General features: G+C 33.2%; 2 non-coding genes across 2 annotated transcripts; both read right to left on the reverse strand.

Moving 5' to 3' along the window:
- Nucleotides 1-1,802: 1,802 nt before the first annotated feature.
- Trnae-uuc lies at nucleotides 1,803-1,874 on the reverse strand. Its single transcript has one exon. It is a non-coding gene; the product is annotated as a tRNA-Glu (tRNA).
- A 531-nt stretch (nucleotides 1,875-2,405) lies between these two features.
- On the reverse strand, nucleotides 2,406-2,485 carry Trnal-uag. Its single transcript has one exon. It is a non-coding gene; the product is annotated as a tRNA-Leu (tRNA).
- Between the last annotated feature and the right edge of the window lie 23,662 nt (nucleotides 2,486-26,147).

Here is a 26,147-nt window from a genome sequence, read left to right on the forward strand (position 1 = left end):
CTCCCCTTATATGTATATATATAAGGCATTTTAATTTCCCCCATAAAAAAAGTCAAAAGGAGTTACATCACAGGACCTAGCAGGCTAAGATATGGGATCCCTTGTTCCAATCCAATTCTCTCTAAATTCTCCATTTGTGCAGTTGTAACTCACTCCAGTGCAGTTGTAACCCTGGCTTTTTAATTATAAATGGTAATACTAATATAGAATGTTGATTTGCCTTTTCAAAAGGTTTTAATTATGCAGATAAATAATGATATATAATATAAAATTGTGATAAAAAATAATTAGGCAACTATAGGTCAACACAAAATCAAGGCCCGCTTCGATACAAAGATAAAGAACGTAATATTTCTCTAATTTTTACAAATAAATACACATAACTTTATATCGTTGGAAAGGATTAAACGCCAGCATTTTTTTAAGTACATAGCCAACTATAATTTCCATTTAAAAAATTATATTTTTTATTATTTCTGACTAAAAAAGCAAGTATACAAAAACCTGACTACGCCACTGGATTGTGCTTAAAAAAGTGCTTTAAGAACGTTTTTACAGAATTTTACTATTCCGGGAAATACAAAAGTTATGGGCAATTTTCCAAATGGTAAAAAATTCAAAAAGACTCAGTATCTCGTTGGCAGCGAAAATATGAACAGGCGGTTTAGGCCATTAAACGTTTCTCAGAAATCTAGCCCATGACATCTATGTTAGTTTTGCTCTATCTAGTCAGGAAGTAGGTTTTCTCTGTTAAAACAGACCAATTTCGACCACCCTTTACAGGGTGTTGACAAACCTTTTTATTATAGCATGCATATTTAAATATCTTTAAATATCTCAAAACTCAAAGCATTTAAACAAATTAAGCGCTTATAATAAATGCCTTATTTTATGCCCAAGAATCCAAAAATAAAATAAAATACCGGCAACAAAGTTAAAGATAAAATATAACTTTGATATGGATCTTAATTCTGACACACCCAGTACATTTCAAAATAATTTTAAATTATGCACATTGCCTTCCGACATATACCTATAAAATAGTTTGTTTCTACATCTTTCCGTTTTCGTATAATCAACCGAGGGGAATGAGGTGCGCCACCAGAGGCGCAACTAGGGGGGGGCCAGGGGGCCAGATGCCCCCCCAGATGACCAGTGCGTGTTGTATAAAATTGGTTTTAACCTCACATGAATCTTATCTTATAGTGACCTAAGCCCCCCCAAAAGACTTAAGCCCCCCTAAAAGTATATGTCTAGTTGCGCCCCTGTGCGCCACCCTGTATTTTAAATAATAAAACTTGACATTTATAGTTGATTAAAATACTGTATAATCTGTTTCTGCACTTTTTTTGCAGCCATGTTCTTCTGCAAAGCCTTATACCAGCATTTTAGTAACACAAATAGATCGTCAGTATTAAAAATATTATTTTTTTTTACTCCACAAAACAGCCTTATTAAATGCTTGCACCGCTTCAGATCAACTAACTTCCATCTGCATTTTATTTTTATTACTTTATTCATTCATATCGCCACTGTCTCAAAAATTGCAGATGTGCATGCATTTTTGGAAAAATTGTAATCAACAGGAAGAACAACTTTTTGCAGCATCTGGAGTTTTTTGCTTTGCCTAAAACTAGACTATGTACTACTTTAACATCATAAATATGGACCAAAAAGAAACTAAAAATGTATATCATTGTAAAATGTATATTTTCTCAATATTTTAGAATTAAAGGAAATGAAAAAGATAATATGTATACTATAATTTTATAAACTAAAATATAAAATAAAATAAAAAAATATTCCGATACCGGGAATCGAACCCGAGCCTCCTGGGTGAAAGCCAGGTATCCTAGCCACTAGACCATATCGGAGTGTACGAGAAATTTCATTTAAGTGACTCATATGGAGAGGCAGTCGAAAAAACTATAATATCTTAAAATGATTTTGATTTTAAAAAAACATATATTATAGAAATAAATAAATTCAGACTAGGTATATGGTATATATCGATGTACGATACGTTATATACGCAACACCCATTATTATATAGCACACATTCAATATGATTCGTACCTACCTAATTCTTAATTGATGATTAATTTTTTATTCTTACCTAATTGTTATTCAGAAAAAATAGATACCTAGGCCACTTAAAATAGATAATAGATATAAAACTATATTTAAATTGGGGAAATAGGTACCTACTTAGTTCTAGATAAAAAAAAGTATAAATTATAATACATACTTACCTACCTGCAGAAAAATCTAATTATTATTAAATCCTCATTACTTTATTAGCTATTTTAAAGATTTTTTTAATCTGTTGGAATAAATTAGGAAATACAAACATAAAAATCACAAAAATGAGAAAACGACATTAGAAAAAAAAATCAAAAATTTGTTGACAGCGGTGGGATTCGAACCCACGCCCTTTCGGACTGGTGCCTAAAACCAGCGCCTTAGACCGCTCGGCCACGCTGCCTGTGAGATAGAAGTTCGCATTAGTTGTTCTTCAGTTGGAGCATTAATAAAATTTGGAATTAATATTTTTCATATCAAATTTATGGATAATATATTAATATACCTACTGACAAAAAAAGTTAAACACATTTATCTGTTTTTAGTAACTTTTGACGTACACGTTAAGTGCCACTTACTTAATAAATGATTAGGCCTTACCGGAAAAACTACCTAAAGTAATTCAATTATTGTGATAAATTTTGATGATAACCAAATATAGGTAGATAGGTAGTATTTTTTACGAAATTTTTGCATTTTTGTTTGATTTGGAGGAAAATACATTTTTTTCAATCAAAGCAATAATCAAATATTTTGTATTTTGTTCTCAAAAATTTTACATAGGTATTTTCTCGGGTATTTTCTTATATTTACTTACCTAGGCGCCTAGGCCTACATATAATAAACTTACTTGGTCTAAATTGTGGTACCTACTCGCTATTTGTGATAGTTTCTCGATCGACTGGTAAGTAGACAATTATAAAACCAGGCTTGGGAAAAACACAGATGATTGAAATGTTTGCCATTCGAACAAATTAGTGGAGCGTGACTGCCTGATGACAGTCAAACTGACAAAAAACTATAATAGCTTACTTCGTTTTTTTTATTACCGATTGTGAATCGTCCTAGAACCATGGTACAAAGAATACAAGGTATGATCGATAGCGGCTCCAATTTCCTTCAGTTCGCGCATACCACCTGTGACGTCACTAGGAAAATAATGAATAAATAAAAAATAAAGAAAGTTCACAGGAGATCTGCATTTTTTGGGGTTATGGCTAAGAATTGTTTATTTTTAAGACTTTTTAGTTCGTTTAATTTAATAATTACTAAAACCAGCAGTTCCAAAAATATATTTAAAAATAATTATCTCTTAACATGGATTTGGACGATAATAATAGGTAAGAATACTAAATTTATTTCTATATTCGGTATAAAATTTATAGTATAATAAAAATAAATTTATTAGGTTTTTAGTTTGCGATGTTTATGGTAAATAATTTTCATGTTCATTGCCTCTGAATTCACATGAGGACAGAGATGAGGATATCTATGGAAAAGTAACCACAAGAGGAATTGTTACATCATTTAAAAAATGTTGGGAAATTGAAGTTTCCCATCGAAAAGTAGAAAATGCCAATGCAGATGAATGTATTGTAATTGTCCTAGAAGTAATTCCAAGGGTGAAGTCTATTATAATTAGTGACCTGTGCTTCTTTTTATATGTAGATGTTTCAGGTTTTGAGAATAAATCGGTTGAACGAAACCCAAAATTTAGAGGAAGTATTTGCATACCCAGAATATGACCATCAAGGATTATATAGCTCAAATTTCCTTGAATGGTAGGCAATTATTCAATGCAAATTAACTTTTTAAGTGACTGAAATATTAAATAGTTTACAATATGGTATATCACTAAAAATATATTACTTTTAGGTACAATTAGTGCCCGATACATTTCAAAAAGTATTATTATAAGAATATTATGTTATATTAAATGAGGTGTTGTACCAACAATCAATTTATATTAATACCGGAGATTAAAAAATAACAGAATAAATAGTTCTTTTTTTTATACTACAAAAATAAACTATAGAATACAACAGTATTTAAAAAATAAATAAAAAGTTATGTCCCGGCCGAGATTCGAACTCCGGTCTCTCGCTTCCTAGCCCGACTCCTTACGCACTGCTCCACAGTAACTTGCTTAGCGATAATTCAATGACGGTATATAAACAAAAAAACAGGTTTATAACAATATCTTGACGATTTGAACTGGCGCGCGAAGAGTGCTGACCAATAGCGCCAGTTATCACCTGTGACGTAGCGACCAACCTGCGCAATATCATACCTTGTATTCTTTGTACCATGTCCTAGAACTGTGATGCGCACCAGAAGGAAAAATGTGGCAATTTTTTGTGTTCAATGAATTTCTTTTGTTGTTTCGGATGAAGCATTTTATTAGGTATTATTTAAGCATTTTTTTTATTTTAATATTTAAGAATTTATTCAGATGTTGAAAAATGTATTTTTACCAACATTTCAAAGTAAAAATATTTAATCTTGATCACTTTATTTTTGACAATACCGGGTATAGTTCGAAAGTGCCTCACCGCTATATTTTTTTTTATTTTTTTCAGGTAGAAAAACGAGATTCGGTATGAGGATATAGTTAAATTGTTTAAATGTGATTTTTAAACGGTACCCTGAGTATTTCTTTATTTTATAGAAACTTATACCGGGTACGTCTTAAAAGTGGCTCACCCCTATAACTCTTTTATTTTTTCAGATGAAAAAACAAGATTTGGTATGTTAGTAGTTGCTATATATAACATAAATTAGGATTCATTGACTTATTCAATTGTTTTTGGTCACTTCCTTTTTTACCGGAATTGACTACCTACAACTTTTGATTTTTAAATGGCACCCTCGATATATTTTTACTTTATTCGATAGAAAATGACATTCTGAATAGAATGACATATCATATATCAGTTTTTGACATTTTCGCTTAAAACAAAATCGTATTTTAAATTTCAATCTAGAGTACCATGCTCATGCTAATTTTTAATCAAGGAGCCTTGGAAAAATAGATTTGATTGTCTAATGTTTTTCGTCCCAAGTAGCATTTTCACGACTTGCGACTAAATATTTACTAAACACAACGTTGGATTAGTTACAAAAAATAGTTAGCTCCCTACCTTGGGTAATAAAATAAATTTAAACGTTTTTATAACGGTTTGCCGACGTTGGACTAGTACTACAGCAAAGTAGAAGCTTTTGCGACGTCGAATAAACGTTGTCTTGTAACCTTTTTTACTTAAGTGATCTTTAGGTAATTCGGACAACGTAGTTACAACATTGGACAATATAGAGTTTTCCGACGTCAGTTTCAGGACCTATTCCAACGTTATGCAAACGTCGTCTGTTTTTCTAATTCCAACGTTGTTTAGATTTCCTTATTCTTACGTTGGTAGGACGTCGAGTCACTACCTTTTTGCAACTGTATTGAACCATAACCTTAAATCTTAAATTTTCACTTCATTGTTCTGTTCAGTCAGACAGTTCAGTGCTGTTTTTGTTTTTATAAAAAAAAACTTAATTGAAATGGGACATAAGAAAGATACATATAAAACTAAATTTAAATATACATCGACATATATTACCGATAGTTTATCCACTCCCTCGTTTATTTAGATTATAGAGGGCGGCACAAGCTAGACTCTAGGATGACTAAATTAGGCAATCTTGCGACTAGTATACTACCTGTTAAGGCCGAACTGCGACTTTATTAGTCCAGTATGCGACTACTCGAACTACTCCATCTTAATCTCCAAAACAACAAAGTGAAATCCGCCATGTTGTTAAATAAGAAAATGTTTCGTTCCTAAAATAGCAATTCCTGCATTTTGAATACATTAACTTGAAATATTTGACCCTAAAAAACAAGCGGAAACAATTTTTTCGACAGCGAATAAATTATTCTCATTTTACTAAAAAAAAATTCAAGAAAATTTTTAAAACTTCTTTAATTTTAAGGCCCATTAGTATTTTTCAAAGTAGAAACAATATATTTATCAATAAAGTTGCTTGCGTTTAGCTTTTTTGCCTTAGGTAACGAGTTACAGAGTCGGTTAAAGTGTTTCAATAATTATGATCTTCAAACATCCTCCACACTTAAATACTTTTGTGTTGGTTTCCTTCACTGCCATCTGACATATGTCTCTAACTAAATCATAAAAATAATATTTTTACTATAATTATCCCAATTTAGGATAAAACGCGACTTAGACGCCATATTAGTTTTGTATTTCTGTGAATTAGGATTTTAAACAACGTTGCAGTTTGTACTAAATTAGGCTACTAGCCAACGTCGGTATTCTACGTCGTTTCGACCCAAAAATTATTCTCCAAACTAGTGCAGACTAGGGTTGGCACGAGGTTGTGCCGACGTTGCGCCCCGACGTTTGGTCGCGTGACACAACGTTGTCCCGACGTCCAAATGCTGCTTGGGGTGTCTTGTCCTGGCCGGTTAAAAAATGCTCATTTCGTATTTTTAATCATATCTCAATTTTTTCAAATAGAACAAGGGTGGCTCATTAGCATATTTGAGAAAAGCATTTTTTTACGAATAGTTTGGTACCACATACTTGGTATTTCGGATCAAATTGTCGATATGAACTGCATGTTACAATTTCAAATAAACTATATGCGGAAATGTCAAAAGATGACATATGATATGTCGTTCTATTCAGAATGTCATTTTCTATCGAATAAAGTAAAAAATACCGAGAGTGAAATTTCAAAATCAAAAGTTGTAGTCATTTCCGGTAGAATAGGAAGTGACAATCAATCAATCCTAATTTATGTCATTTACTAACATACCAAATCTCGTTTTTACATCTGAAGAAATAAAAAAGTTATAGGGATGAGCCACTTTTGAGACCCACCCGGTGTATGGTATCTAGTATTTAATTTCAATTTCTGGACATAAAAATGGTACGCCACCGACTTGTTTTAAAATAAATATTATTATTTTCAAAATCTTCATTCTTTTCTAAGCAATTTTCACCTCTTGATTTTTTTTTGTCCACTATAATTTTTGCATAAAATGATTAAGTAATAAAATTAAAGTAATTTTACTTCAGGGCTTCAGGGTGAAATCGCTAAAAATAAAATGCGATGATTGTAATGTGGAAATCGTTCCTGCATCACCTGGAAAGAAATTAAGAGATTACTCGTACAGCAAAATACTTTTTGTACTCGTATATCAAAAAGATTAGGTAGGTAGATAAAGATGTATATCAAGAGAAGCATCTATGCATAGAAGACCTGTATCAAATTTCATAAAAATATCTATAATAAAATCATGTTACTTTTTTAAAAATATTTTAGAAAATTTTACCACCCTATATCTCAAAAGATAAGATGTTTAGGACAGACTAGGACTTAGGACAGAATATGAAGTTTTTCTCTTAGAATAGGTCCAGAAATCATTGTCTCAAATATTAGCGTGACATTAAGAAACACCGTGTGTAACGATAATTTGCCCGGAAATACAAAGTATGTTGTACCAAATTGTCAATAAAAAAATACTTTTTCCAAATATATTGAGAATTGAGTTATGATTAAAAATGCGATTTAGTCATCTTTTAACCGGCCAAAAAGGGACGAAAAATATTAGACGATCAAATTTATTTCTCCAAGGCTCTTTGACTAAAAACTAGTAATTTTAAGACAGCCATAATACCCTAGATTGAAATTTAAAATGCTATTTTTTAGAAAAATGTTAAAAAAGTTGACATATGATACGTCATTCTATTCAGAATGTCGTTTTCTATCAACTAACGGAAAAAATTTTGAAATATATAATACATCGTGGCAATTACAACAATGTTGAAGACTTGGAAAATGCTATCAGGCAAGTGTTATCGACGCCTATGATCCTTATGATAGGCAGTCATTTTCACGCCGTGCCTGCACCCCGTGTCCGCTGATGTTTGCGAGTAGCGGAGTAGAAGGCTTTGGAAACAGTTGAATGTCAGAGATTGTTGATTTCGGCCGGAGGGAAGACATTGTTTGTCAAGCTAGTTAGAATTATATTTTAAATATCAATTTCTGTTAAATATATTAATCTCCCGATTACATCAGAAGTGGCGATGAGTTTAATCCAGCGTTCTTAGGCCGTACAGGCGTATTTCTGACTTACTGACGACTATTGACTTGACTTTGACCTTTGACCATATCGTTTCGTAAATGCGTCGGTTTCGAGGATCGATTCGGTGATCGATCGTCTCAGATACGAGTACCCGTAGGCGTCGGATTTCGGATATCGTCGTCGGATCGGCGAAGCGCGAAAAGAAAACCGGAGGGATCATTCTGCTAGGTCTAATGCTCGAAGGTAATAGCGAAAAAAAAATCAGCGTCATATCACCCCTACAAATTACAGACTCCGGAAGATAACAGGAAAAGGTAGTGAGCCAACACATTATCTGAACAAATCTCTTCTAAAAGGTATTTTAAAAATGGCTAGAAAAAAAATCGATATAAATTCTAAGGTAGTATTTTTATACAGTAAAAAAAGTTGTCATGGAGACAGATTTGAGTTTAAAGTAATTGTTCGGATTTTTCGATTTCGGATTTCGGTGATATAAATCGCCTTGTGGTTCAAGAGGTCTCGAAGAGAGGGCGCTACCGTAGCCTGTTGATAAGGGTCGATTTCGCTTGCGAAAGAAGATGGATGCGAACCTCGGCATAAACAGACAGTTTTTCACGTAAAAAGTAAAATTTTATTGTTAAAATTAACAGTTAAATAAATATCTATCTATGGTCCTCCTGAGGAATAAAATTTCTAGAGTTATGTGTTATTTAGTATTTAGTTATGTTGAGTATGTGTTATTTTATTCTCATTAAACTTCTTGATCAAGCCGAAACGTGGAACGGTGGTTTTCAAACATGATTTTTATTTTTGTGCGTAGAAATATTTTGTTGCGCTTTTTAATTAAAAATATTAAACAAAAGTCGAACAGTAATTTAATAATTTCATTGTTTATTATGTAATAAAAAATATATCAAGTATATACAGGTATATTCAAGACATTTTATGTGGAAAGGTAAAAAAAGTCTTCAAAAGTTTTTCAGTTTTTCAGAAGTACCTACTATCGATTGTTTCATAAATATATAATTTATATTTTTCATATATACATTTTTTTAATTATACCCCATTTTACTTATTACTTATTTTATTACTTTAAGTTTAGTTATAGATATTATTAATATTTCAGCTATATTTTTAATTTTTCTTACATTTTACTGAAACTTTCAACTTTAGGTAGTCTAGTATTGCTATATCAGTAATATACTAGGTATTACATGAATGTACTTGGTAATTATCTTTAGTGATTAGAAATACAAGAGAGAAATAGTAGATATGTAAAATTTAAAGTTGAACATTTATGAAATCAAACGTTTATTAAGGAATATTAATTTATTATAGACACCTCATAATCCTTCTAGTATACACGCAGTTTCGATCTAATATTTGAAAATTCATTTTAAGATGCTGTTTTTAACGTAGTCTTTAAGAAAGTTATTTTGTTTTCTACCTATTTATGTAGTTGAATAAATATATGGTTGTAGAAAAGTTAAGTAGGTTCCGAACTTCAGGTTTTGCAAATTCCTTGAGAATTATATTAAAAATTCTCATAATTTATAAGTATTACATTAGTTTTTCAATTACTATAATATAATTTTAACCACCTCATTATATTTCAGAGTTTTTCAGTTTAATTTAGGTATTTCGCCAGTATTTTCAGGAACTTTATCTTTGTATACGCCATAATTAATAGCAAATAACCCTTCAAATAGTGTTGTAATAAATTAACACATTGTGAGTGTTAAAATAGTTGTGTAAAATTTTGTAGAAGATGCGAACGAAGCGTTTATTAAAGTACACATGGCTACTTTTTAATAAAAGCGTAATTTCTTTTAATTAGAAATAAATGTAAATTAAATGTCCAGATGGGTCAAATTCTAGGCGCCAGAGTACTATTATATAGTAGATTTCACAACACGCTGTAGATATCTTGAAAACAAACTACTAAAGAACGACATAAAATAAATATTCTCGGAAATAACATATTGTTTCGGTAAAAACATGCTTAAATAGTTTTTAACAAAAACGTCTAATAGTTTATATACAACTAGAAAATCCGATTATCTTAATCTTATATAAAATGCATACACTTTTCATATTATGCCTAAACAAAAATAAGTAAAGCGGTACTATATTATATTAATTCAAAATACATAAACTAAGCTACCTAGGTATGTACTTAAATCTTTATGCGACGTTAATATATGAGTTTTACAACCCTGAATAAAGTAATCATTTAGGGATACCCTTTTACCTAAAGAAAACGAATACTTTCAATATAAACTAGCCATATCTCACTACCTGAATACTGTTTGATATCCACGTGGAATGGGACAAGTAGAGAGGCATAATCTCTAATATGTGTAACAAGTTGCATTACGATATCTAGGTTGAAAATGTTTCAAACATTCAGTTTGGATTGTGTGGAATCTAAGCACTCGGAGCAAAATGAGCGTATCTGAACAAGTTGCGTTTATCCCTCCGGGCGTAAAAGTCGGCTTTAGCGATTTTCGGCGTAAATTAGTAGCGAATTATGCGAAATATCAAGCGAAATAAAAGAAAAATTGGATGCGTAGCGAACTATATTCAGCGTTAGATCTACTAAGGATCTGCTAAGGATCACTTCGACATAGCTAATAGGATCCAATCAAACTCCAAGGTAGACAGGTTCATTTAAATTTCTAAGCAGCTGAGGATTGGTTGATATGAAGTTAGAAACATCCTAGGATGGTATGCACGGTCAAAGAACAAGTACTGTGGAATAGCTAGGTTTGGCAAGCTATGGATTTGGTTATGGTAGATTCAAACGTGTATTAGGATGGGAAAAAGGAGTAGGGTTAGTTCTACCCGGTACTCTCTTTTTCAAGGTATACGTTAGTATGATAGCTGGAAAAGGCGTGTGGTGGTTGCTAAGGTATGAGTTTACCACCTGGGCGCTTCGTGAGTAGGGCGGACAAGACTTGCGAATAGGGATGAGTCCCGGTATTCGGTCTGGTTAGTTCGACCCGGATTGCTCTCTTTTCCAGTGGCTGGAATAGGCGTGGGCCCATAGTTAGATTTAGATTTTTGAATTTAGATTTAGATTTTACAATTTACATTTTAGAGTTTAGATTTATATTTTAGAATTTAGGTTTAAGATTTTAAAGTTGAGATTTAACATTATTTTGTTGCACGCAAGCTGCAGATTGCGTGTAACACCAATATATGTATAATAAGTAATTCGTTTATTTTACCTTTTGAAATTGTTTTTTGTCCCTGAATAATTTATTTGTCCATCATGAGTTTTTGGGTATTGTTTCTGAGTGAGTTACGATATTTTATTTTTATTTATATAATTAGCAAATAAGACGGAGCTCCAGTATGAGCAGTGAACAATCTAACTATATTTTTATTTCAGCTTTTAAAAATGTCCTTTAAATGATTCTGATAATGTTTCTCCTTTTAGTATTGAGATAATGGTAACAATTAGCTGATAAGGTTTAGTCAATTGGTTTTGTATCAATTGTCTAGTATCAGCAGCAAACAATCTAACATATATTTTTATTTCAGCATTTAAAAATGTCCTTTAAACGATTCTGATTATTTTTGTCCTTTTAGTGTGATGTAAGAATGGTAGCAATTAGCTGATAAGGTTTTGTCAATTGGTTTTGTATCAATTGTCCAGTATCAGCAGGAAACAAGCTAATAAATATTTTTATTTCAGCTTTTAAAAATGCAATTTAAAAGGTTCTGATTATTTTTGCCCTTTTAGTGTGATTCAGAGGAGTGAGGACACTCATAAGTCAGGAATGGCCGAATGTTATCGACGCCTATGATCCTTATGATAGGCAGTCATTTTCACGCCGTGCCTGCACCCCGTGTCCGCTGATGTTTGCGAGTAGCGGAGTAGAAGGCTTTGGAAACAGTTGAATGTCAGAGATTGTTGATTTCGGCCGGAGGGAAGACATTGTTTGTCAAGCTAGTTAGAATTATATTTTAAATATCAATTTCTGTTAAATATATTAATCTCCCGATTACACAAGCTTTTATATATTTGCACACCCATCCCTTTATACTAAATCTCGTTATAAAAAAATATGTCAAAGATTGAGTAGTAACAGTTTAAAAGCAAAATATATTTTAGTGCCAAATAAAATTTTAAAATGTGTATGAATATTTTAGTAAATACCATATTTTGTTTCTTTTATTATCGATCACGGCCTAATAAGAAAATGGTATTGCAGTAAACAGTGAAAATAAATATTGAGTGATATATATATTTCAGAAACACATAGCAAGCCAGATCAAATTATTTTTAATTATACAATATACCTATTTAGGATAAAACTATATATACTTTAGTTCGTATTTTTAAAAACATTTTTTTTTTGTAGAAAAACAGACTACTGTAAAACTTGGAAAATAAGTTCGTCATAATAATGCTTTTATTTATTCACTATTCTAATAAACAATATGCATTCCTTCGAAAACTCTCTATTTATTTATTTGGTAATGCTAAAACACTCTATTTGAAAGTCGATTAGAGAAAACAGTATGATTCATTGGCAAGCGATGTAAATATTTGTGATCAGGTAAAATTGTGATGTAAGAGGAGGCTAAGCTTGCACGGGCGCGGCAGGTCAGTCAGTCGTTGATAGGCCGGTCGGCTGTGTAGTGTTGTGTTTTGTCACAGAGCTGACAAAAGGAGGTTGCGAGTCTTTTGACTAATATAGTTGCAAGTCGTTTGACTGTAAGCCAACGGGGTCGTTTGACCACGGTAAGAAAACCTCTGTGACGTCCTGCCTTCGAGTTGGTCTTGAGAGTTTGAGGTCTCCATAATGTCTTCTCGATTGACGATGCGGCGTTGGGATGGTGAGCCACCCAAACAGCTTATTCGATTGGGATGCGAATCTGTTTAGCGGCAGAATTGCGTCCGGGGGAAGCCCCTATACTATTTCAGGTGACACTAGCTAGTTGTTGAAGATTATTAACCAATAAATCCGAATAATATTTGAATTAGATGGAAGATATGAATGTGATATATTGAATAGAATATCAGTGATGTCAGTGGCTAGGGGCGGAGTACCCCCGGGTGAGTCTTACTATTTAACTATCAATTTTATCCAGATCAGTAAATGTTTGTTTTGTTATTTTCATGTACAATGAGAGAGTGCTTGCCAATGACCAACTAAATGGATATTTGAGGTGAATTTGCATTGTGAGACCCGGTTGAGTAAGCCCCAAAAATACCGATTTTACACTACGCCACTGTATTCTACGTAAAAAGTAGAAACAGTTTTCCTCTTCTTGATGCGTTTTTCAGTAACAGAGATAACATTTTGAAAAAGACCCTGTAGCTCAGAAACGACTCTTCGTTTCTGAGCTACAGGGTCTTTTTCAAAATGTTATCTCTGTTACGGCTATGAAATCCTATACGGCTATGTTTCTTATCTCGGCTATGAAAATTTTGTTTACAGTATCTTCCGTTTGACAAATGGAGCAGCTTTGTGCAAACCGCATTCTTCTATCTTTACTAATAGCGGAGATACTGTATGATTTAAACTAAAATGGGAGGCCCTGTATATCGCAACGGTGACCGAGAAAACTCGGCAGACGGGCGGTTTTACTACGCTATTGCAATTAGATTATCAAACCTCTGGTAACATATCAGGCATCAGGCATTTCATTTTACTCCCAGCTCTTTCTTGGACTATAACTTTTTCCTATTAATTGAAAATTACTACCACTAATGCATTGAAACTAAAGGAACAAACTTGTACGCTAATTAAAACCACTACTAACCACTAATTTTGACATTCTGAATTCTTGCATTGAAATTAGATGAACAAACTTCTTCGCTAATTGAAACAACTAATTTATTCCACTAATTTCGCTGTTGAAGTTTAAGGAACAAAAATAATTTAGACACAAATATGATATAATGTAGATGATTTGTGTTCGACTCCATGTCAATTTTATAAAATAATGAATTAAAATTCCGCCAAACCAAACAAAAAAAAAGTTAAATAAAAATATATGTTTTCATCGGCTATTGAACTTTTAAACTCAGAACACGTTCTACTTACATTGATTTATATATTTTTTTTTTCAGAACCATGATATAGAAATAAAAATAAAAATCTATATTTCAAACAAAAATATTTTGGTAGCAACAAATAATGATATATAGGGGGGGCATTAAAAATACGAAAGTACATTATTAAATTAAACGATGAATTTGCTTTAGCCAGACATTTTTTGCACGAGGAAGCCTAAAAACAGAAGATTTTAAGACAAAGGAATTATGGCGAAGGTCGACATTGTTGATGGTTGTTTTCATTTTGAAATCCACAAAAAGACATAGACTATTTTAGTCTGGCATTTGATATCTTCACATTTAGAAACAGTGGCTGCTGAAAACGGGAACATCTTGGACACAAATTCAGAAAATGTTTCGAAACATTTCCTATAAAAATTTTGATTCCGAATCGAAACACATTGGAAACACATGTAATAAAGCCATATAAAATATATAGATTTCGAAAATGTTTCCTATTTGTGGCATACCGTTTCTCCATTTCGTGTCAAGAAACAGGGGCACAATGATTAGAAACGTTACCAAAAATGTATCCAAAAATGCTACTTGGGCTCTGTAAATACGAATTTTATTGTTCTATGTAAATGTTGTGATAACATTACTAAGATGAATATTATCTAGAACAGTCAAGAATATTACTATATTTGAAAAGTTACTTGGACATGTATTGAAATTCGCCAACAAGATCGATAAAACATAAATAAAGAAAAGCAAATAGTATTAAAAAAATACAGAGGACAATAAAATAAACAACGTAGCCCGTCGATAAAGAATGTTCAATAAAAGGCGCATCTCTTTCTCCTATTTTCAGGCATTCCAGAATTGATTTCTCGCAAAATTCTTATCGAACTTATCGAAGAATTCAAACGGTTTTAATATTCTTTTTATTCGATATTCACGTAATTTCTAAGAACATTTTATGTAAATAAATAGTAGACGGTCAAGATCTAGCGACATGTTCGGAACGAAAATTTTAATAACTTTTCATTTGAATCTTAAGTAAAATAATTTGAAATGGCTCGAGAAAAAAAACTATTTGAAGGAAATTATCTGAAAGTGAGTTTTTATTCTAAAGAAATTAGGTATTTACAGCTAGAAACCCAATTAAAAAAAATTAATTACGTTTTTAAACTTCAAAACGCTGTCAAGATCAATGATTATGTTTTGCATTTGAGTATACAAATAAAATTATAAAGTAGCTAAGTTCAAATACAAGAAGTAACGCGCAATATGTGCTTTGTACCTACATTGTGTAGATTGTAGTAATATTAATATATTCTTTTTGTCTAATTTTAACTTTTTAAGAAAAATTCTTTGTACAGTTAACAAATCGTCTTTAAAATTGCTCACTGTCATATTATCAAAAAAATAAAATTGTTATTAAATACAGGTTAGTGGAGTACAAGACAGAGAGCGAGACATACGTAGTAGTTGTAAGCTGATACTATACACGTATAGGTCATATCTTTGAATATCTTAAGGTGCAGAATATCTATAATAGCTCAGGATATTCGGAAAAAGCTTGAAAAAATAAAAGAAGTTTAAAGGAGTGATTTCTAAAATGTTCCACATGGACCCCCAGTCGTTAGATCTATTCATGATATTTTTTGACGAGTTTTGGGAATATGGTAGAAATGTAGCAGTGGGGTGTCCATAGGAACCAGCAAAATTTTGAAAGTGATCTACGAGAAAAAGAAATAGAACCTCTGGTTTAAAGTATAAGTGTTTAGTAAGTATAATAACCCTAAGTAATTTAAAGTACTATAACTCATCATACATGGGACTTTTCTTGCTGTAGGGGAGACAAGGTGTTTCCCATCCTCCTCGGATAACAGATAGATGTTCCTCCTCCGAGGATTGAACATCTACCTCCTCCGAAGCTAAACACCCTTCCACGGCTTCCATGCCCTTCACAGTCCAGGAGCTTATTGTACCCGTGAGATGGAGGATGGAGAATCTGTCTCCATTTCTTCCACCTCTTTAACTGGGTCTCCCTTTAAACCTGATACCAGTTTTGTCCTGAATCTATAATAAAGGATATATCCCTCTTTCTCTATTGCCTCCTTGTATTTGAGGTCAATTCCTATTATGAGGACCTGACCACGAGTTGATGACTCACCAACTCGATGTCCTTGCATTGGAGTTTTGGCAAAGCTGGTGAAACGTCCCTGCTATTTAATAATTTGTCTAATTCATTATGAAAGTAAATCGTATTTTGAATGCTAAGTTTTCATTGCATGCAGATGTATGTTTTCCACTTCCACTTTTAATGTCTAGGTTTAACTAGTTTATAGTAGTAAAAATAGCAAAAAAAATATGTGCCTTAAACACATGAAGTTGGATGACTTTTTCTGTTTTGTTGACTTCTGATATACATACCATACATACCGCCATTACTCGCTGACGAGTATTTGACACGCATCAGAAGATGGTCACGCAAGGCGTTTTCTTTCATGAGCTTTTCTGTGACTGAAAAGCCCGATACGTGATGTTATCTGTCTACCGCACTCCAGACATTCAAAAATCTCATTGCTTTGTTGCCTCTTTACTTTTTGGTTGTCGCTCTTAACTGACTTTACAATTCTTCTCCATTCCGTTCTATGTTGTTAATTCCCTTTAAGTTTTCGTTGAAAATATTCTTGAACCTTTTGAGTTGTCCACTCGGCCTCCTCTTACCGTCTACAAGCTCACCGTAAAGCAGAGATATTGGTATGCGGGTTTCTTGCATTCTGCATACGTGACCAGCCCATCTTAAGCGGGACTTTGTAATCATGACTTCAATACTCTCGCAGTTAGATTTTTCAAGGACCGATACGTTTGAGACGTGATGGAACCATTTTATTCTTAAGAGTTGTCTAAGATGTCTCTGTTGCAACTTGTTTAATGCGTTCATGTGTCGGCGGTACGGCACCCAGGTTTCGCTTCCATATAACATGGTGGGAATTATTATCGCTCGGTACACCGCAAGTTTCGTTTTTGTGCTCAAGTCATTATTGTAGAAAACCCTGTCTTTTAATTTCCAGAATGCTCTTGAGGCGCTGCTAATCCTGTGCTGAATATCAGAGTCGATATTGACCTTTTCCGAAATCAAACTGCCGAGGTAATTGAATTCCGCTACATATTCAAACAGCTCAACCTTCCGGGGGAGTGCACATGATTTTAGTTTTATCGATGTTCAGCTCAAGTCCCAAGGCCTCGTATGCCCATGTATATGTGTTCAACATTTCTTGCAATTGCTGTAACGTATTTGCAACTAGAGCACAAGTTCTGTGATGAATCTTGGATCGGGTTTTCGCCCTGAGTCTATTTATGTTGAACAGACCGCCGTCGTATCTGTATCTAATGCCCAGACCTCTCTCCTGCAGTTTGCTGTCCACTATAATGGAGAGCGCTGCCATGAATATATTGAATAGGAGAGGCGCTAAGACACATCCCTGCCTAACGCCTGTGTTTGTTAGGAAGGGATCGCTCAGTGATCCATGATATGACACTCTTGATTTGTTATTGTTATGGAGGCTTTTACACACTGTAAGAAATTTGATGGGTACATTGATAAAAAAGATAGACTTGAACTAAAGTCGTCATCGCTCTTGAAAAAAAAATTAGTGGCAAGAGAATTTATTTTAGCGTAAAAGAAAATATTTTGCCTGAAGAAAAACTCTCTTAACTCAAGAAAACTGGTTCTCTTGAAAAATTCGAAAATTACTCTTGAATCTATTTTCATTCAACCAAGTGCAAGTTACTTTGTTTTACGATAATGAGAAAAATACGCTAGGAAGTACTTCATTCAAGAAACATGGTAATTTTTCCAATAGCTAAATACTCTTTTGATAAAATATAATAACAACACGCTAAGACGATGACGAAGGACGGTATATACAATCTATCGGCAGTCCGATCAGTCGTACATCATAGTACGCACGGGTTTTGTTGCTTGGAATTTTCCACTTGAAATTTTGCATAATTTGCTTTTTAAACGCATATCGTATAACAAATTAGTGATCGTTATTTACATGCATTTGTCATTTTTTATGGACAAATTTTAGGATATATGGATTCTGTAAAGGAGTTTCTGAAAAAATGGAAATTAGAGCATTTATTTGCTATAAGGTAAGAGACATTTATGTAGTGTATGTGTATTTATATAGGTATCAATTTTTTTATGCAAATAATTACAAAAATCTTAGAATTTCAAGTCGTCGTATTAAAAAATTCAAAATGTGACCAAAGCTTATAATTTTAATAATTTATTTGCTTTAGTTTGATTAATCGTGATGTAACATTTCTTTGTAATTTGTAGAGTGATGAACCACCCCAAAAAATACCAAGGAGTGAAGAAGCAGAAATAACTACTATCAAGGAAAATAATATCACTTTACTTACTACAGACCAGGAAAACCTAAATTTATCAGAAAATAATATACCTCGTAATATGCCTGTATATCGTCCCATTGCTGCCAAAAGTCACTAACTTACTTTTTATTACTTCCGAGAACAATGCGTTTAAAGATTAATTGCATTCCATAAAGATGTTATAGTTAGTAACTATTCGGTATTAAAATAAAACATAAATAGCCAGAAATCGTAGTTAATGACATTTGCAATCGATTCTCCGATTCAAAACATAGTTAGTGATTGAATTTGGTTGTTCGGAAAACTGTTAGTTAGTGACTTTTGGCAGCAATAGGACGATATGATGTATAGACTTCTCTTAGATCAAAATAAATTTTAGTTGAGTCAATAGTATTCGCTATTTGTTTAAGAAAAGTGTCTCTTGAATCAAGAAATGGTCATAATTCAAAGAGACTATTGTTCTTGTAGCAAGAACTTCTTTGCATATTCATTTTGGGTCAACAGTGAAATACTTTGGACAGATAGATTCTTCTATTCTCTAAAGTCATTTTTTAAAGCTTATGAAAAGATAGTTAATGCTTTGGGCAAAGAAACGTCGTTCTTGGCCCTATTGAAAAGCGCCAATTTTTTGGGTCAAAGTCATATTCATTTCGACTGAGAGATCCTTTTTTTCAGTGTACTCCAAACTTTTTCATAATTGCCCAAAGTGCATCTCTGTTCACAGAGTCGAAGGCTTTTGTTAGATCGATGAATGCAACGTAAAGTTCAGACTGCTGCTCTTTTACTTTTTCCTGTAGTTTCCGGATGGAGAATATGGAATCGACGGTACCGCGGTTGGTGCGAAAACCCGTTTGCGATTCTGGGAGGATTTTTTCTATATATGGGTGCAGGCGGTTTGACATAATGTTTGCAAGAAACTTTACTTCTGATATATTATACAAGGTACAGCTAATTTTGGGACAACTAATACACAGCAGCTCGGGATCTCTACTACCAGAAATTAACAGAAGAATTAAGTTAGCATGGAGTACTTTGGAAGAAACTCAATCATATTCAAATCTAGAAGGCCACTTTATCTGAAGAAGAAAACATTCAACCAACGTGTACTACCACCAGTCATGACCTATGCATGCGAAACCTGGACACTTAAAACTGACTTTATAAGGAAACTGCAGGTTGGACAATGCTAAATGGAGCGAAATATGCTGGGAATAATCAAAAAAGACCCTAAAAGTATAGAGTGGATAAGACAAAAGACAAAAGACCCAAGTAATAGATGTCATCCACAGAATCAAATACCTCAAGTGGCAATTGGCAGAACACCTTGCTAGAAGGACGGACAAAGATGGATCCCAAAAATTACAGCATGGTACCTACGAGGAATTAAGAGACCTAGAAAAAGACCAAAACCAAACCTATAGACAACAATGGTCCCAACTACAAAGAGAGTATCTAAATGTGTGAGAGAGGCTACACCATAATTGGAGACGGTTGAATAAGCTGAAATAGATGATGATGATGATACAGGATACGCCGTTCAAAACGGAGGAGAATTTTTTTATGATTTCTATAAAGTCAGTGTTTTAATTTATAGTTGCACTAATTCTAAACAAATAATTAACTAATCCAAAGCGAAACTAATTTAAACAAAATATAAAATACAGATATCGGCTTTTCCTTAAAAATATATTAAATATAATATAAAATATGAAATTCCTTTATCAACTCCCAAGCAAATCCTTCATAGAAGCTAAAAGTCAGGAAAAATGGCAAATACGCCGGCATAAAATATAATGATTGATTTTTCCTTCCCTCACTGGTATTTGATTGAAAATTTAAACAGAGCATCACGCTAACCCTGTAAGAGGTTCTCTAAAATTTAAATTCGAATCGTTTGTTTTAACAAATGTTAAATACGGTGTTATACTAGACTAGTGACAGTTAATAAGTAGACTTTTTTAATATATAGTTTAGAAATATGTAGGCAAAAACAAATTAAATTAATGAAACGTTGATAAAATAGTACAGGTTGTCCCAATATTCCGTGGAGATACGTAAAAAAATACGTAGTAGTTTTTTGAATCAAAATAAGTTCATTGGACACAATTTACCCCTATACAAAAGTACTTCGTTTGTCCGCTAGATGGCATCAAACTTTAAAAAAATAAATACATTTTTTCAGATATTTAAAAAACCGTTGTCCTCGGTAATTATGCCAATGCGACAATGATTAGAATAGTCATTGACGGAAACAGTACTGGGAGAATTTTCAAGTCAGAGGCTTGGAACACACTCAAAAAGGAAATTCCACTTCTCCAACTCCCAGTAGATATGCCAAGAATTTCCAACTTTGACAAACACCTCACTGTAGTATTGAGTAATAAAAAGGATTGGAAGGAAGAAACGCTTACTCAGCATGTAAAAGACCATACCATAACGTGGTATACTGATGCTTCTAAAACCAAAGCAGGGACAGGGATAGGAGTATTTGGGTCGAAAACTAAATACTCCGAACCATTGGACACCTACCCCAGTATCCTTCAGGCAGAAATTTATGCTATCGAAAGATGCGTACAATTTATCTTCGATATGAACTATCGAAAACAGGAAATTGCCATCCTATCCGATAGTCAAGTAGAACTAAACGCGATCAACTCAGCAACCATCAATTCGAAGTTGGTCAAAGCATGCCTAGAGAAGCTCAACGAACTAGGCAAAGAAAATAAAGTCCTCCTACTCTGGGTGCCTGCTCATCAAGGGATAGAAGGCAATGAAAATGCAAATGATCTAGCTAGAAAAGGAGCGAACACTCCACTAACTGGACCAGAACCATTCTGTTTTCCAAACGGAAACCAACTGAAAGCGGAACTGAAGAATCTGAAAGACTCCATCCGTAACTTGGAATGGGTGTCCTCCAACGGTTTAAGACACTCGAAAAAGTTCCTCAGAACTTACGACCAAGAAAAATCAAAGGTTTTTCTTGATTTAAGTAAAAACAATCTTCGGATTGTTTCGAGGTTTCTAACAGGATACTGTCTCCTCAACGAATAGGTACCTCAGTAGGCTGAAGCTGAGAAACAACGGCGTATGCAGATTCTGTGGGGAAAATGGGGAAACACCAGAACACCTTATCACTGAGTGCGCCGAGACAACCATTCGTGCCATGAACTTTGGTACCGCTGATGTTGAGGATGGAGAGCTGGCTTCTGTGGAACCGTCTCAGATACTGGCTTTTGTTAAAGCCCTGAGACTGTATGATGAGTTATAACTCGTTATAACTCAAGAAAGGGGAACACACAATAGATCTGTAAGGTCGCGGTGATTAACTCCTCTCCTAAACATTCTTCATTCTTCATTCTTCATTCTACAACCTTCATAAAAAGCTATAATTTTTAAATTAATTAACGTTCGGGTTTATTCTTCATTGATGCCCTCCAATGGACAAACGAAGCAAAAAACGAAGGTAAATTGTGCATTAACTTATTTTGATCCAAAAAATACGTACTTGTTCTATGTCCACGGAATATTCGAACTCTCTGAATATTTTGTAGGTCTGCTTTGGAAAAATAAATTCTCCAAAAATTTTTTTTCTCAAAAGCTATACGATGTAGCGTTTTTCCACAAGAGATAAAAATGTAGTAAACACTAGAAGCATCGTTTTACGAAAAGAAAATCTGTCGTCGGTGGAGCTGAAATATATTTATACTAAAATTTTGCTTACACTATTTCGCTAACAAGAGAAAAAAAGTCAATGGCGTACACGCTTTTTTTAGTAAAGTATTCCAGTGATAACCCATATGCACGTCCCTGGTGAATATGTCGACACTTTTTAGCTTTAAAATGTGTCGCATGTATAGTAACTTTTACTCACAAAATTTCGTTCGAAACGCTAATAGTACTTCGAAGAAAGTTATAATACATCGAATAAGTATTAAGATTTTAACACCCTGTAGGTACGAAACAAAGCGGAATCGGACCTAAGTTGATATGAAAAATAAATCTTATTTTTACTTCTTTACTTTTATAATCTCCCCACGAGAGATGGCACATGTTTTTTGACACCTTGTATAAAGGACTTCACTTAAAAATAATTATTATTACTAGGTAATATATTTTATTCTATTTTATTCGTCATTCAACTTATTCACTTAAAGTGTTAAAAAGTCTAGGACGTTTTCACTTTATAGTTTTAATAGACACTCGAAAGAGTCCCCGGAGTTTACTTGGATTTAGAAAGCCCTGTCTAAAGATAAATATCAAATAAAATAGTGCGATTGTGTATTATTTATCAAGAAATATTCTTGTTTTTTGACATTTCAAAAGTTTTGATACAATTTACTTTTATCGTTATTATAAATATTTAATAAGAATTCATATTAAATTTAAAAAACTGAGGCTCAGGCCATTATTACATTGAAGTTTCCATTCCTTAATTAAAAGTGTTGATATGATATGAAATATTATAACAAAAAATGAAAAAATAATATTATCTTGGCACTACAATACCCATTACTTTAATTAGGGATTTGCAATTTGTTTTCCCAGTTACAGTCTTAAAGAAAACAGAACAAAGAAGAAGTGATAAGAAAATATTTACAGCCCTGCAGAGGGAGAATCGGATATAACCAGTAGTGTAGATATAAAAGGCAACTGGAGAAGATATAAAAGAAAAATAAAAAGTTAAAAAGATTTCTTCCCGCAAAATGGATAAAGTTAATAAATGTTCTCAAAAAAATTACATTTTGTGATTAATTTGAAAAGGAAAGTTACAATTTTTAATTATATTTTTAATAAACGTAATTTAAATGAAGTAAATATGCATATATTGACTAGAAATAATGGTTCAATGGCTCATTCGTTCATCCATTCTGCCATTACTCGCTGACGAGTATTTGACACGCATCAGAAGATGGTTGCGCAAGGCGTTTTCTTTCATGAGCTTTTCTGGGACTGAAAAGCCCGATACGCGATTTTATCTCTCTTTCGCACTCCGGACATTCAAAAATCTCATTACTTTGTTGCCTCTTTACTTTTTGGTTATCGCTGTTTCAGTGGCTCAGCAAATTAAGGTACGGATACTGCTTGCCATAGTTAAGCGACGATCGACTGATGAGAGTTTGGATGTCTGCAAACTCAGTCATGCTATAATCTGAAGGCAAGAGTGTAAAATCTATTAAAACTCATTATTCAAACCAAACTAAACCACACTTCTCTCTAAATTTCATGAATTTAATTAATACAGCGTTGTAAGTAAAGAAGCAGTAGAATTACAATTCAAAGTTTTGCTTTTTTAACTTTTATAACATATTTTAAAGATACATTCGAACAGCTACAGCTTCATTAGATATGAACTGTCTAAATGCTGTTTCTCAATCTGGAAATCTTCCAATAAAATTTACTCAGCATTTTTCAAATTCCCTAAAAGCGAAATATTCCTAGAGAACATATTTTATCTAAAGATGTATTGAGATTCTAGTGTATTTAAAAGAGTCAGGCAGTATTGTTCAAAGAAAACTGCAATAGTAATCGTATTATACAGGGGTGTTCAAGAGTACTACAATCGATTGTAGCCTTATATCTTTAGAAATTGTGAGAAAAAGCCATGGAGAAACTAAAGGTACAGCAGTTAACCATCGACTGGGTGTTAGAAATGCCAAACAGCTCAGCCAAAAAGCGCGCAACAAGAGGAACGCCACACACAAGGAGGGTTATTATCACCTCTACTGTGGCTGATTATAATGTCCCGATCCTGACCTCTCTGACAATGAAGGGAATTAGGATAAAGGCATATGCAGACGACGTGATAATACTGATCGTTGGCAAAGACTTACAGACGATCAGTGACATCATGGAATCTGCTCTGAAGAAGCTAACGAAATGGGCAAAAAGGAATGGTTTGGGCATCAACCCAGACAAAACGGAACTAATTCTGTTTACAAGAAAATACAAGATACCCAAGTTCACGCTACCAAAGCTGGAAGGGAAGACACTTGTACTTGCTAAGGAAAGAAAATATTTAGGAATCATTTTGGACTCAAAGCTTTCCTGAAAAAGGAACACGGAGGAAATGATGATAAAGGGAATAAATGCATTCTATGCATGTAAGAAACTGTTGGGTAGAAGATGGGGTCTGCAACCGTACATTATATAGTGAATGTACACTGCTATAGTTAAACCAATCATCACCTATGGAGCACTACCCAAGAAGCATTTTTTGTTTTATAAGTGTGTTAGGAAACTTCCCAACACACCTTATTATACAACCCAAACGCATCTAGAATGGTTGTCGTGAGTTATTGGTAACCATTATATAACACTTATATGCCCTTAACGGTCCATTTTATAACTGTTCCTATGGTAACCCTTAACACTCAAGGTGTGCAACCAAAGTCCTGAAAACTTTCTCAACAACTTTATATATCCTATCGAGTTACCGCTATAAAACTGAAAAAGGGTATATAATAGTTATATAGTGGTGTTGAGAAGGTTTCCAGACCTCTATAGAAATATCGCGCATCCGCGTTTTTTGAAAATAAACTTGTTTTTTTCTGACTAGCTACTTCAATATTTGCCTCTTTTTTTAACATAAAAATTGCCCTACGCAGATAATCCAAACCAGACACAAAAGAGACAAAATGATGCCATCCCTGTCATAGCCTACAAAAGCACTTGCGTTATGCAAATGACTTTATAGAAATTACTAGCTTAATAAAATCTATTGTGCCTAGCCAGAGTACTAAATACATATGCGATATTAAATTTACTGTGTGAAAATCAATTTTACCTCCAAAAAATACATGCGCCCCCAAAAGCAGAATTATTTAATAGATTTTTTTATAAACAAAAAAAATATGGTAAAATTTTTGTAATGAAAGTCAAATTTATTAACATAAATAATAGAAGATACGACTTTTTTAATACATAGAAATAACTGGCAACTGGCCAAAATATAGTTTTGTACCAGTTTTCAACGTTATCTTAGAAATACTCATTGCAGCCAAAAATGAAGACATCAATAATAATGGCTTCCATTATATTTAAAGTGCTATATATTACTTTAGGGTCTATAACATACTAAATTTGGTTACTTAAGGTTGCGTAAATGAGTTTGGGTTATTTAAAACACCAATTTTAGTGTTTTATACAACTAAAGGTGATACAAATCACCATTATAAATGCCGGGGTGTTTATGGCTACTTTTAGTCACCCAGAAAACCTTTATGTAACCCGTGTGTCGACTGTAGCGACTCCCTGCGAACGAAGTTTGACATTACAGCAACTTGACAGAAAATGTGCAGTAAACAAAACATAACCTCATAAAATTGAAATAATACTGTTTTGGTTCAATTTGATCTATATTTAAAGTGGTAGGAGTTTGCAAAAGAGTTCTAGGGTCCTTTGGCACTTTGGTAGAACAGTTATGAATGAATTTACTATAAAAAAAGCTCTTTAAGTGCAGAGCTCATTCTCTTATGTTAGAACAAAGTGTTACCTCCTTACCACCATTCATTAATAGAGGATTCTTCTTCTCTCTCCCTTAAC

The sequence above is a fragment of the Sitophilus oryzae genome, unplaced genomic scaffold (assembly GCF_002938485.1).
Source record: "Sitophilus oryzae breed Bouriz unplaced genomic scaffold, Soryzae_2.0 scaffold_499_pilon_pilon, whole genome shotgun sequence".
Taxonomy (NCBI): domain Eukaryota; kingdom Metazoa; phylum Arthropoda; class Insecta; order Coleoptera; family Curculionidae; genus Sitophilus; species Sitophilus oryzae.